Raw genomic sequence first — 15169 nt, forward strand, 5'->3', positions numbered from 1 at the left:
ATGGAAATTGATATCCTAATATGAGCAAGTCAATGGAGAGCCATATGTCCATTTTGCCACAGTCAGGGGAAATGTCTACCTTTTTCTAGACAAGACCAATTTCACAAAATTTTTGATGAATGCTTGTATTTTTTCATTTTTCCTTTTATTGTTCTTGTTGTTTTTTTGTTTGTAACTATCAGGAATCTTTCTTTCTTGTACCTTGAACTGGACCAAGCCTGGCAATTGAGATAACCTGATTATTTTCAGCACATCTACTGTTGGGAGCTGCTAAAGATGGCACTGACATCTAGTGGTCGTTTGTGGTATACAACCATTATAGCCGTGTCCCTCCCTGGCCTTCCTCTGGCATTTACAAGGCCAGGGTGATATGCATGCTAATAAGGTATCTCATACTCCACCAATCCGAAGAAGGATAAGTTTACAGCCACTGTCTGTCTTGTATTTAAGGCGAGTGCCTTTGTTCCTCGGGGTCTCCATATCAACAATTAGGTGTTCCTGCAATAAAGGCTGCTGAGAAAAATCCGACGGTGTTGCGTCTTCCTTGCTGGTCAGGGTGGGCGCAACAATCTACAATGTTAGCTCACAAAGGTTTAGTTATAGCATTTTCTCAGAGTATCATATCTGATATGTGACATAATATATATCTACATTAGGATTTATAAAAGTTTCAAAAAATCAGTTATAAAGTAGCAATGCAATAATTTTATTGGAGGGTATCACTACAAGTTTAGGAACTGCATTAAAGTGTTGTAGCATTTAGAGTTTGAGAACCATTGCTCTATATCCTACCAACTACACTTCTTCAAACTATTCCCATGACACTTCTGAAAAGGGTCCCACTTCTGAAAAGATCCTGCTTCTTCAATACGTTCCCAATAGTTCCCTTCATCCATGACATAGTTTCTGTTACATTTTAAAGCTGTCTATAGCTTAACAGAATCATGCTTGGAAAACTGAGTCTACATTTTAACTCCGTTCACCCTTTGAAATACAGTATGAACATTGGTTTTTAACTTATCCACTGAACACTTGTTCTCTAGGTGGAGCTCTGCATCAGGAGAATTGTTTCTTTCTTTCTTTTTTTTTTTCCAATATGGACACGACTAAGGAAGAAGATGGAGGAGAAGAAAATCGAACCGTGGTTTGCCAAGGTGCTGCGGTTATCCGACGAGGGTGGAAAAGAAAGAAACGATATCTCACCTTGTTCAATGACATTTTGGTGGTATCCAGTAAACTGTAAGTATACGCATCATGCTTTCTTTACTGTAAGAGGCTACTCAGTGGAAAGGCCTTAAGGTACAAAACTGTTTATAACTTCCTTTATTTTTGAGATTATAATTACTTTACATTCTCCTTCTTTTTCCTCTTCCATGTCCTTCCACATCCTTCCATATACCCCTCCTTGTTCTCTTTTGAAATCATGGCTTTCTGGTTTTTTTTTTTTTATTACTCATTCTTACTCATTATTTTATATGTAAGCTAACATAAGATACACATATATAATAGATATTCATGGATACATATATATGTACAGTTTCTAAGTACGTAAATATAACCTACTCAGTCAGTATAATATTGCTTGTATTTGTGTTTTCAGGAATGTGTATTTGGTATTAGATAGGCAATCTAATTGACAATCCTAGGGGAGATTTCTCTTACTCTCGTTTCCTTAGTGGCATATACTTCTTTGAGTAGGGTTGATGCTTACTGGGCTACTCCTATATATTTCTCAATTTGTTTTGACACATTCTTTGGGCACATTTAAAAAATTAATTAATTAAGGTACCACTCTGCTGTTTGAATCTGGTGAAAGATTAGCGACAAGCTACCAAGGACATAGTTATGCAGGCATGTGCCCACATTTCTAGCATTTTTTTAAAACTAACTTAGGAGTATTACAACTGGTAATGAGAGCCCTGTGAACTATATAGTGACACATTTCTCTAAATAAAATACTAAACTCCTGATAAGCAGGAGCCTTCTTGATTGGTATTTACAAATAGATTACAGAAGCAAGATTGTTGGTCATAAGGAGCTACACATGTAAGCCTCCTGACCTCATAGCTTCCAGATTAGCTGAAGAGACAGGAAGCATCTTCTATCTCTCCACTATCAAGGGAAACTGCTGGCACTAAGTCTTCCTTGGTGATTCTGCATACACTAGAGAAAACTGTTGTGATTGAATGAAACTGTGTACTTGGTTATATTAGAATTTAAGGCCATAGAGATGTTTTCTGGGACCACATCATATATAATCTCCACTACTTATGATCACAGCCTTCTAGAATATGTGATGCTGGTATTGATACTATCAAGTAAATATCTTAAGTGGTGTTCTCATTAGTACATAAATTTATCAGACAGACATCAATAAAATAGTCTATTCCATTTTTTGGGGGGCAGGGGTTAAATTTTTCTGATCATCAGTGAATCATTTTCCAGAAGATCCATCACAGATTGTGAGAAAAATAAAATATTCAGGTGAGAGTTCTTCTATACATTATAAACACACCAACTGGGTATGTTTTTCTTGCAACCCTGATCAGTCATGTAAGCTCCTTCACAGAAAATGGTAATTAGTGTCTGAGGCAGGCTGAAAATAAAAGAATGGACTGGGTGTCTGTCAATCTGTCCATCTTTCTTGTTTTTTTTTTTTTTTTTTTTTTTTTTTTTGGTACAGAGCTCCCTTTCTTTTCACAGTGGGAAATCTTCACATTTTATATTAAAAGATAGTAATCAACTCATCAGAAATGTAAAAAGAAATAAACTGATCATTTGCCATATAAGTGTAGTTGATGGAAGGAAGTAAACTTAACTTTGTGCTGAGAATAAAGGAAACGGAAATGGTTGGTTTCTTAAAGGCAGTACATATGGTCCCTTCTGTCATGTTGCAATTGTAATTAAAACTATTTTTAGATTCTCATTCACATTATGGAAAGAAGTTTATCAAGTTTATAAGGAGTGATTATTGTTATTTCCATTTTCAAGGAAGATTATCTGTTATCAGACATTGGAATTAGAAGTTTCAGGTTCAAGCATTTCTAGGGAATTTTATATATATGTTTAAATGGTGAATATAAAATGTAAATATAAATATCTCATTATTGAGACATGTGTGTATGTATATCTTGAAGTACATGTTGCATGATGGCTTGTATTTTAACTATAGTATGTTACATTAGATTATATGAGGACTTTTTCTTTGTAGTGCAATTAGTCTTCCCATGTTTTAAATATTAAAGGTTTACATACAGGATTTTTGAACCATGATTTATTCTTGTGATATTCTGTCCCCTGAATTTGAGAGGGAGTCATTATCTTCAGTTATCTAGCCACATATTAGCTTACGAGTATCAGAAGGAAAGTCCAATACCTAGGTTTACACAGCAAATGCATCATCCATCATTAAAAAAATACAAAAAAAAATCATGAGTGTGGGGAGGAGATCTGTCAGGAGATAGAATGGAAGGAGAAAGTGACAAAAACAATCATCAAATGCATTGTATTTTAATGTAGAATTCTCGAAGAGCAAATTACTCAGAAAAAGAATGACAAAAGGAGAAAATTTATGCTTCAAAGATTATTGTTTCTTAAAAACACTTCTAATAATACCAGAATGCTTGATAGGAAGACATTATTCTAATTATTTGGCTAAATTATTGGAAAAAAGGATCGCCTTTTTGGTTACTTGTGTGATATATAATTTGCGGGTTTTCTACAGGAGCTACTAGAATGAGGTTATTGAATATTTTAGTACAGGGAGATAGACAACAGAAAATTTTACTAAGTCAAACAATATTTTTGTTTATATTCTGGAAAGATTTTTCCATGTAATTAATTAAAATAAAAAATCTTGAAATAATTTCCTTTGTGTATTATGGGAAAAAAACAAAGCAAAATAGTTACTCCTTAACTAAATCCAGGTAAGAATTATTGATACAGGTGGCTTTCTGTAAGTGCCGCTGTGCTTAGATTTAGCAATGGATGTGTCCTTTTTTGCTCTGGGGCAGGAAGAACTTGGTTTTACCACAACACTAACTACAATGCAAATTAAACTAACAGATATTTGATTCTTTATAAAAATAAGAAATTTAAGATAAAACATGTCATTCCATTGGCTACCCTGTGGATTGGTGATGAAGTGGACGCATTCAGGTCAGACAACACTGCTGCTTCCAAGTCCATTTACCTATACTGGCCGATGGGACATGTTGTTGCCACCTTTCGGTAAGACCTAGAGTTCGGACCTGTGATCACAAGATGATAACTTCAGAAATTGTGGGTCAAATTAATGGAGTGTAATTCACTTCCCAGTGAATGAGTATACTCATTCTAATATTCTCCAATTAGAAAACAAAAATCAGGCTATGGTTATTGGTGACCATTGAAGAGTGTGTATCTATCTAGTAACTCCTTTCACCAAATGCTTTCATCATCCCAAAATGTTTGCAAAAATAGAGTCAATTTTAGTCTAATTGTACACAGGATGCCAACTCAAATTTCCCCCTTCTATGATGATCCTAGATTTTTCTATACTCTTCATTATATCTATTTCCACATGTACGTAGGTGCTTTATGGTTTTTTGTTTTGTTTTTGTTTTTTGTTTTGTTGTTTGTTTGGGGTTTTTTCTTCTCCTTATATTTTTATTTGTTCAGGTTAGAGATTGCAGTTTAATTTCTGCTTGTCATTTCCTTAAGATCTACAAATTCTGCTCCCATATTAGTCCAGAACCTATCATCGTCTCCCACCAGATAAGAGAGCATTCTTCTTCAAAAGGAGGGAGGGCAAGGCCAGGCAGTTCCCCAGAAAGCAAGAGCGGATAACTTCCCACAAGGGAGAGGGCATGAGGACTAGCTTGATGGTTCTACTCCAAGGAAAACCCAGATAAACACTGGCAAATGCAGGACGCTGGGGTATTCTCAAGTTGTCCCCACTTCCTGTTTAGCATTCTAGGGTTTGGAAACCTGCAGGATATACAGAACCAGTACAGCACTGAACAGAATCTGATGGCAGCATGAAGAAGCCAAGAAAGGCGCTGCCTGGCAGTCCTCAGGCCTCCTTGACTCCCGCACAACAGGTTCTGTGTCCAGGTGTGCCTCCATGATCACACAGGTTATGCAGAAGGTTGCTAAGCATCAAAAGGAGAGCCATTTGCGTCACAGGACTGCAGAACAAGGTTCCCAAGAACAATATGACTAAAATACGAGGACCTGTTGTGCTCAAGCAGGTCCTAAGAGGCGGACCCCAAGGTCTGCAAGCTGTCTTGGACATCAGTGCTATCTTTGCCATTACTGCCACTGTCACCTCCAGCCAGGTTGTCCCGCTGATAGGCCTCTTCGGAACCAGGAAGTGTGCTATCCTGATTCTCCTTGGAACCAAAAACGACATATCCGCCTTTCTTCAGCTCCAGTTGCCTTCTCAGCTCATCTGCCATCTGTGAGAGATCTCGCTTCAGAGCATATGCATCTTCGCCATCTGCATAGTACTTGGGCTCCACCTCACTAACCTGGAAGTTCAGGGTGCTGGAACAGAGGTGCAAGGCTGCTCGGTTGCTCTTCCTGGCATGCAGGGAGACATACTTTGCACTGAGTCCTCTATCATGGCCTGGGAAGCCTGGTCCATTAGCTTCTTGGCCAATACAAAGCTTAGGTGGCAGCGCTTCACAGCCAGTGGGGTGATGTGTCCATGAGGGATGCTATCAGGATCCTCTTTCATTTTGGCCAGAACATAACCCACAATCTTCCCAACCTCATCCTCAGCAATGTAGGAGAGCTGGGCCACGAGAAGCCATGATAGTAGTACTTCATCTGGTAGTTCTCGGGCAGGCAGAGCAGGTTGCAGTGTTGTATGTTTATCAGGTCATATGGCCGAGCCCAGCAGATGCTCATATTGGCGGCAGAAAAGCCTATCAGACTCGGGAGAATCAGAGAGGATGCCACAGAGCACAAGCGACACCAGAATCATTTGCTTTAAGACACCTGGGTTATCCAAACGGAACTCATACGAGATGAGGAAGATCTCTCACTATCTTCCATTTCGTTTCGGCGATGCTGTACAGAACTTTGTATATCTTCATGCAAGTCCTAGTCGTGTCCGAAGTAAATGATGACCACGCAGTCCTCCTCTGAAAGGATTGGCCGGTCTACCTGCCAGCCATTGTGTAGATGCGGAAGCATGTACAACATTTTGGACGCGCTTGCACAGCATGACCTCGCGAGCTACCTCTAACCTCGTGTGAGCCCACAGGGCCGGACCAATGGGCCCTCCATCCAGCACCAGTGTGCTTTGTGTTTTGATCTGCGATGTTCAAGACTCCACAAGATCCATGGGGCAGGACAGAGGTGCATTGTCCTAGAAGAATGTGGACAAGACAAGATCTTATTTATCCTAGACATTCTTCTTCCCAAAATGATCTGATTTTATCTGTGTCTTAAAAGTACACAGATCGGGCTGGAGAGATGGCTCAGTGGTTAAGAGCACTGACTGCTCTTCCAAAGGTGGTGAGTTCAATTCCCAGCAACCACATGGTGGCTCACAACCATCTGTAATGGGATCTGATGCCCTCTTCTGGTGTGTCTGAAGACAGCTAATGTGTATTCATATGCATAAAATAAATAAATCTTTAAAAAAAAAAGTACACAGATCTATCTCTTCCCAATAATATTGTGTAGTATAATTAAATTTGAAAAATACTTTATATACTCCCACATTTTCTTAAAAATTAGTATTTAATTGAATGATGAAAAGTTACTCATGCAATACTCAAGTATTTGAATGTCTCTGTAGAAGAATATCACTGGTTTTTATAGTCAATTAAAAAGGACTGGTGTCATTAGACCATCAGAGTCAGGTATAATTTTCAGAGTTCAGGAAAATTTCAAATTTGCATTCTAATCTTTCATGAGAAGATGTGCTCATGGCATATTGATATTATATTGAGTGTAGTTGATGGAATCACAGGGATTGTGTAGCATGTGCCTTCTGCTCTAATCAAACATACACCAAAATTCAAATTTTTTTCCACATGAAAAGTTCATGCATACTCCATATTTGGGCTCTTTTCATTCTTCTATCCAAATTCTTAGTGTCATCACACAGTTGACTCAAATAACACAAACACAAGTTTTATGAGCATTCTAGGCTCTGTGACTTTGCTCTTTACATGGAAAAGCATTTGTCATAGACTCTGACAAAAGAGAAGATCACCTTTTGTTCTTTGAATGTTTTCTATTCCTCCAGTAAAATCTCAAAAGTTTGTTATTTAATACTTAGGGTTTCTCTCTTATCAAATATGAGAAATATTATATTTACGGATGGTAAAGTGTCACATGACAGCACGGCAGTACAAAAGTTAGGTCATTTAGAGGTGGAATCATGTAGAGACTGCCAAATATACCTATACCATAATTGATGACCACAGACGTAAGATATTTTTATGCATAATAACCTTAAAAATCTTACCATTTATCATGACTCTAATATTTTTCAATTTCACAGTTCCATGGAACAGACCATTTGGTGGTATTTCTTTGTACAAAGGTATTTTACTTTTGTTAATATTTTAATTCCTTGGTGATATAGGAATGGTAGTATGTGCTTTGATATATATGTATATATATATATACACATTTGATAATCTGTCTCGAAATCAGTTGTTAATTAGATGGTCAATGGAAAATGCTTTGCATTCTCCTGTCCATTCCTTATTTTATTTAATTTGGTGGAAGTTCTGCATTTATTATTTCCTCTTTGTATTAGAGTACACAGTACTCTCAAGTCTTATTTTTAGTTCCACTAAGTAGATGTCACTCTATCATACACATTCCAACCATCTGCTGCTTCCTCCTTTGAGGTCAAGCAAATTTCTATCCTTCTGTTTGTTTCAGGCACATCATTTTGAGGACTGGCTATACTACTTAGGTCAATGTGTTATTACCTGACTATATCTGTTTCTGAAACATTTTTCACTATTCACCAGTCAAATAATGAATATTGCTGAACTTATTTTCTTATATTGAAAGCTAAGATGATCCTGAAAAAATATTAACAGCGATTAGCTTGAAATATGCTCCTAATTAATCTTGCTGTATTGTATATTTTTGTTGCATTTCACAGATCCATTCGTGAAGCCAAGAAACACAACAAAATGGAACTTCCCATGCGGATATTCACTGAGAACATTGCAGGCTGTGACACTGTATGTGAATACAAAACCAAAATAATATTCCATGTTCATGACTAGGAGAGAGACAGTTTGTAAAGTAATGGAAGATGGAGACATAAGAAGAGCATGGATGGGGAGAGCAGGACAGAGGGAGAGAGGACAGAGGGACAGAGAGACTGAGGGAGAGAATTTAGACAGTATTGTGTGGAACTAATTAAATTATTTCACATTAAATTATATTAAATTATATCTGTAGTCAATGCAGACATAGGACTCTCATATGTGATGTGTAGAGAGCAACATGAAACAAGACTGATTCATGTACTAGAGATCCAAAAAGAGGAAATACTTTTTGTTAAATCACTGAAAATTGAACCAAATATTTCCAACAGCATATATTTCCAAGTGGAGTATTATTAGTACAATTAAACTGCCCCCTCCTTAGTCCTTATTGCTTATATATAAACTTGTGTGTTGTTTCCTCTATTCCTTATTCATTTTAAAATATTTATGTCTAGTAAACAATTTTTATTATATAATATTATCATAAAGCATTATTGATATACCTAAGTGTTATAACCATAACACTCCATACCTAAGTGTTCAATGATATATTAGCTCTTTATCTCCATTCTGTGCTCTCTCTCTAAGTCTCTTACTATGCATCCTTATACCTTCCTCTGAATACCAGCTACAAAGTCATGACTTTCATCCTCATGTTTATTTGAATTATCTAGTCATAAGGGTATCTTTGCATGTGACTTCTGTTCAGAAATTACCTTTATAAATTTAACAGTGGTGTGTGTGTGTGTGTGTGTGTGTGTGTGTGTGTGTGTGTGTGTGTTCATCTTTGTGTATGGTGTTTAGGATAAAACTCACAACCTCACAATACTATACAGTAGTTCTATCATTGAGATAAACATAAATATCTATTGAATAATTGTCTATTTTTCTCAGGCTTATATTATTGTTCACTTTCCAGTATTGGGTTTAGTGCAGATCAAAAATTTAACTACTATGTAACATGTAGAGCATTGCAGACATTTCCTACTGTAAAGCAGAATAGACTGTGACTCAGGGATCACCACCTCTCTGCCTTTCATAAATGCTAATGGGTACACCTAGAGTCAGTGTTCTAACATGTCACTGTGGACACTGCACTAGACTTACAAAGGGCACTATAATGAAGATATTTTAGATCACCAAACAATTTCTTACTCATACCAGGTCCACGTTACACAAAACAGTAACTAAAAATAGTATAAAATAGATTTTGAGTCAGTGACATAAATCAGGGAACACTCATTAGCTTGGCTGAACCATATATGTCCTCAGGACAGAGAAGAGCAGAAGAGCAGAACGTCCCATAGGGAAGTGGTCTCTTGCCTCTGCTGTTTGACTTCAGCTGTGGCAAATGCTCAGCGTTGTACACTTTTGTGACTTAGATCCATTTGCTTTAACATGAACATTTTTACTAATTCTCTCCCATAACTCTAGTGCTTTAATATTTTATCCTACCATAATTATTAAAAACCTTTTGTGTAGTTCAGAAGATTGGTAATAGATAATTATAACTTTTATTCACGTTATATGTTTATATCCTTTTTGTCTTTGAAGAGATATTATCAGATCATCAAAACATTCTTCTACCTTTCTTAGATATCTTCCCTTATTTTCTTTCTTCATATTCTCTAGTCAGTATTCAGAAATAATTCTTCATATATATATTTTATATATATACATCAATTTTTTAGTAGTTTTCATTGATTTTTTTGTTTATACTTTAGCCTCTTCTTTTATCGTTTGAAAATTCTTTGAATCATCAATGTATTTCATTACACTTAAGATAAACCTGTAAAGTTTTTCTATGGATAAATTAGGAAAATGTTTTAATCCTATTTTTATATTAGGATTTTTCCCGCCTAATTTTTGTTTTTTCTTTACTCTTAAGATTGAATGTAGATCTCTCAGATACTGCTTATATTTTAAAATAGATAGATGCAGATGATTTTAGAATTATCTTTATTCGATAATTTCATGTAAGTATAGAAATGCCAAATCACCTGCACAATCACAAGACATCCCCAAACCTTTCCCTATATTCATGTTCTTTCCTTTCTTGACTTTAATAATTACCAATGTATAAAATATTGACTTTTGGTCTTAGCATTGTATAGAAAACAACTGCACTGTCCTCATGAGTCAATGCTTATGCCATGGCTGGGGGACAGCATTTTACTACATGCCTCCATGATTTTAGTAATCTGTTTTAAAATTCATACCTTGTTAGTGATAGTATCACCTCACTGTTGCACATTTAGTCTATTAATATGTAATTTCAATATTTACAGTTATTATTTCTATCTGAAGATATAGGCAAACATATTTACGTTAAACTTTTTTTATTTGTCTTTGAACAATTAAAACATTTTATTCCTCATAGAAGGAGCATGTGAACTATCCCATGGCTTCTCAGTCACCCTTTATCATACACAACCTGTTACAGTTATGTTTGATTTTTCAGTACCCAAGAGCTAAATTCTAATATAAATATGTTAGACTGAGTATCTTCCAGACTTAGCCTATGGGAAGAAAATGAGTTCTACATTAGAGGAGTTGTTACAGATTATAAATTGTAAATAATGATTAGATCATATTAATTTTTGTATTCATGAGCTTTCAGGTTATTTTATAGCATTTTTCTCTCTGTGCATTCTATAGCCTCTGTATGTAACAGCAACAAACTTTGAAATGGTGAATGACATAATCAGCAAGTTACTACCAATGATAAGAAAGCATGTAAGTTACTTTCAATCTATTTTGAGTTAAAATTGAATTTTGCTTTTGAGATTCACATATGTGGAAATGTGTAAATACAGATGAAATTTGATCATGATACATTTACAAATCATATTATACAAATGGCTCCTTTTTTATTTGTTAGGTATAAATTTCTTTCTTCCTTTCTTTTTTTATTAACTTGAGTATTTCTTATTTATATTTCGAGTGTTATTCCTTTTCCCGGTTTATGGGCCAACATCCCCCTAACCCCTCCCACTCACCTTCTTTATGGGTGTTCCCCTCCCAATCCTCCCCCCATTGCCACCCTCCCCCCAACAATCACCTTCACTGGGGGTTCAGTCTAAGCAGGACCCAGGGCTTCCCCCTACACTAGTGATCTTATTAGGATATTCGATGCTACCTATGAGGTCAGAGTCCAGGGTCAGTCCATGTATAGTCTTTAGGTAGGGGCTTAGTCCCTGGAAGCTCTGGTTGCTTGGCATTGTTGTTCATATGGGGTCTCGAGCCCCTTCAAGCTCTTCCAGTTCTTTCTCTGATTCCTTCAACGGGGGTCCTGTTCTCAGTTCAGTGGTTTGCTGCTGGCATTCGACTATGTATTTGCTGTATTCTGGCAGTGTCTCTCAGGAGAGATCTATATCCAGCTCCTGTCGGCCTGCACTTCTTTGCATCATCCATCTTGTCTAATTGGGTGGCTATGTATGGGCCACATGTGGGGCAGGGTCTGAATGGGTGTTCCTTCTGTCTCTGTTTTAATCTTTGCCTCTATATTCCCTGCCAAGGGTATTCTTGTTCCCCTTTTAAAGAAGGAGTGAAGCATTCACATTTTGATCATCCATCTTGAGTTTCATTTGTTCTAGGCATCTAGGGTAATTCAAGCATTTGGGCTAATAGCCACTTATCAATGAGTGCATACCATGTGTGTTTTTCTGTGATTGGGTTACCTCACTCAGGATGATATTTTCCAGTTCCAACCATTTGCCTACGAATTTCATAAAGTCATTGTTTTTGATAGCTGAGTAATATTCCATTGTGTAGATGTACCACATTTTCTGTATCCATTCCTATGTTGAAGGGCATCTGGGTTCCTTCCAGCTTCTGGCTCTTATAAATAAGGCTGCAATGAACATAGTGGAGCACGTGTCTTTTTTATATGTTGGGGCATCTTTTGGGTATATGCCCAAGAGAGGTATAGCTGGATCCTCAGGCAGTTCAATGTCCAATTTTCTGAGGAACCTCCAGACTGATTTCCAGAATGGTTGTACCAGTATGCAATCCCACCAACAATGGAGGAGTGTTCCTCTTTCTCCACATCCTCGCCAGCATTTGCTGTCACCTGAGTTTTTGTACTTAGCCATTCTCACTGGTTTGAGGTGAAATCTCAGGGTTGTTTTGATTTGCATTTCCCTTATGACTAAAGATGTTGAACATTTCTTTAGGTGTTTCTCAGCCATTCGGCATTCCTCACCTGTGAATTCTTTGTTTAGCTCTGAACCCCATTTTTTAATAGGGTTATTTGTCTCCCTGCGGTCTAACTTCTTGAGTTCTTTGTATATTTTGGATATAAGGCCTCTATCTGTTGTAGGATTGGTAAAGATCTTTTCCCAATCTGTTGGTTGCCGTTTTGTCCTAACCACAGTGTCCTTTGCCTTTCAGAAGCTTTGCAGTTTTATGAGATCCCATTTGTCAATTCTTGATCGTAGAGCATAAGCCATTGGTGTTTTGTTCAGGAAATTTTTTCCAGTGCCCATGTGTTTGAGATGCTGCCCTAGTATTTCTTCTATTAGTTTGAGTGTATCTGGTTTGATGTGGAGGTCCTTGAAACACTTGGACTTAAGCTTTGTACAGGGTGATAAGCATGGATCGATCTGCATTCTTCTACATGTTGACCTCCAGTTGAACCAGCACCGTTTCCTGAAAATGCTATCTTTTTTCCATTGGATGGTTTTGGCTCCTTTGTCAAAAATCAAGTGACCATAGGTGTGTGGGTTCATTTCTGGGTCTTCAGTTCTGTTCCATTGGTCTATCTGTCTGTCTCTGTACCAATACCATGCAGTTTTTATCACTATTGCTTTGTAATACTGCTTGAGTTCAGGGATAGTGATTCCCCCTGAAGTCCTTTTATTGTTGAGGATAGCTTTAGCTATCCTGGGTTTTTTGTTATTCCAGATGAATTTGCAAATTGTTCTGTGTAACTCTTTGAAGAAATGGATTGGTATTTTGATGGGGATTGCATTGAATCTGTAGATCGCTTTTGGTAAAATGGCCATTTTTACTATATTAATCCTGCTAATCCATGAGCATGGGAGATCTTTCAATCTTCTGAGGTCTTCCTCAATTTCTTTCTTCAGAGGCTTGGAGTTCTTATTGTACAGATCTTTTACTTGCTTGGTTAAAGTCACACCGAGGTACTTTATATTATTTGGGTCTATTATGAAGGTTGTCGTTTCCCTAATTTCTTTCTCGGTTTGTTTCTCTTTTGTGTAGAGGAAGGCTACTGATTTATTTGAGTTAATTTTATACCCAGCCACTTTGCTGAAGTTGTTTATCAGCTTAGTAGTTCTCTGTTGGAACTTTGGGATCACTTAAATATACTATCATATCATCTGCAAATAGTGATATTTTGACTTCTTCTTTTCCGATCTGTATACCCTTGACCTCCTTTTGTTGTCTGATTGCTCTGACTAGAACTTCAAGAACTATATTGAATAAGTAGGGAGAGAGTAGGCAGCCTTGTCTAGTCCCTGATTTTAGTGGGATTGCTTCAAGTTTCTCTCCTTTTAGTTTAATGTTAGCAACTGGTTTGCTATATATGGCTTTTACTATGTTTAGGTATGGGCCTTGAATTCCTATTCTTTCCAGGACTTTTATCATGAAGGGGTGTTGAATTTTGTCAAATGCTTTCTCAGCATCTAATGAAATGATCATGTGGTTTTGTTCTTTCGGTTTGTTTATATAATGGATCACGTTGATGGTTTTCCGTATATTAAACCATCCCTGCATGCCTGAGATGAAGCCTACTTGATCATGCAGGGTGATTGTTTTGATGTGCTCTTGGATTCGGTTTGCCAAAATTTTATTGAGTATTTTTGCGTCGATATTTATAAGGGAAATTGGTCTGAAGTTCTCTTTCTTTGTTGGGTCTTTGGGTGGCTTAGGTATAAGAGTAATTGTGGCTTCATAGAAGGAATTCGGTAGTGCTCCATCTGTTTCAATTTTGTGGAATAGTTTGGATATTATTGGTATGAGGTCTTCTATGAAGGTCTGATAGAATTCTGCACAAAACCCATCTGGACCTGGGCTCTTTTTGGTTGGGAGACCTTTAATGACTGCTTCTATTTCCTTAGGAGTTATGGGGTTGTTTAACTGGTTTATATGTTCCTGATTTAACTTCTGTACCTGGTATCTGTCTAGGAAACTGTCCATTTCCTGCAGATTTTCAAGTTTTGTTGAATATAGGCTTTTATAGTAAGATCTGATGATTTTTTGAATTTCCTCTGATTCTGTAGTTATGTCTCCCTTTTCATTTCTTATTTTGTTAATTTGGACGCACTCTCTGTGTCCTCTCGTTAGTCTGGCTAAGGGTTTATCTATCTTGTTGAATTTCTCAAAGAACCAACTTTTGGTTCTGTTGATTTTTTTCTATGGTCCTTTTTTTTCTACTTGGTTGATTTCAGCTCTGAGTTTGATTATTTCCTGCCTTCTACTCCTCCAGGGTGTATTTGCTTCTTTTTGTTCTAGAGCTTTTAGGTGTGCTGTCAAGCTGCTGACATATGCTCTTTCCTGTTTCTTTCTGCAGGCACTCAGAGGTATGAGTTTTCCTCTTAGCACAGCTTTCATTGTGTCCCATAAGTTTGGGTATGTTGTACCTTCATTTTCATTAAATTCTAAAAAGTTTTTAATTTCTTTCTTTATTTCTTCCTTGACCAGGTTATCGTTGAGCAGAGCATTGTTCAACTTCCACATATATGTGGGCGTTCTTCCCTTATTGTTATTGAAGACCAGCTTTAGGCCGTTGTGGTCTATAACACGCATGGGATTATTTCTATCTTTCTGTACCTGTTGAGGCCCGTTTTTTACCAATTAAATGGTCAATTTTGGAGAAAGTACGATGAGGAGCTGAGAAGAAGGTATATCCTTTTGCTTTAGGATAGAATGTTCTGTAAATATCTGTTAAGTCCATTTGGTTCATGAATTCTCTT

General features: G+C 37.0%; 2 pseudogenes across 1 annotated transcript in view; one reads left to right on the forward strand and one right to left on the reverse strand.

Annotated features, from left to right (window-relative positions):
• LOC691665 (similar to GTPase activating protein testicular GAP1) overlaps window positions 1-15169 on the forward strand; it is a 168971-nt pseudogene that overhangs the window by 107146 nt on the left and 46656 nt on the right. The window contains exons 10-13 of the transcript XR_010064786.1: window positions 1112-1239; window positions 7502-7543; window positions 8120-8201; window positions 10890-10967. The product of XR_010064786.1 is annotated as a similar to GTPase activating protein testicular GAP1 (transcript). The remainder of the gene's footprint in view (window positions 1-1111; window positions 1240-7501; window positions 7544-8119; window positions 8202-10889; window positions 10968-15169) is intronic.
• Naa11-ps8 (N(alpha)-acetyltransferase 11, NatA catalytic subunit, pseudogene 8) lies at window positions 4768-5945 on the reverse strand (annotated as a pseudogene).

The sequence above is a fragment of the Rattus norvegicus genome, chromosome 3 (genome assembly GCF_036323735.1).
Source record: "Rattus norvegicus strain BN/NHsdMcwi chromosome 3, GRCr8, whole genome shotgun sequence".
Lineage (NCBI taxonomy): Eukaryota > Metazoa > Chordata > Mammalia > Rodentia > Muridae > Rattus > Rattus norvegicus.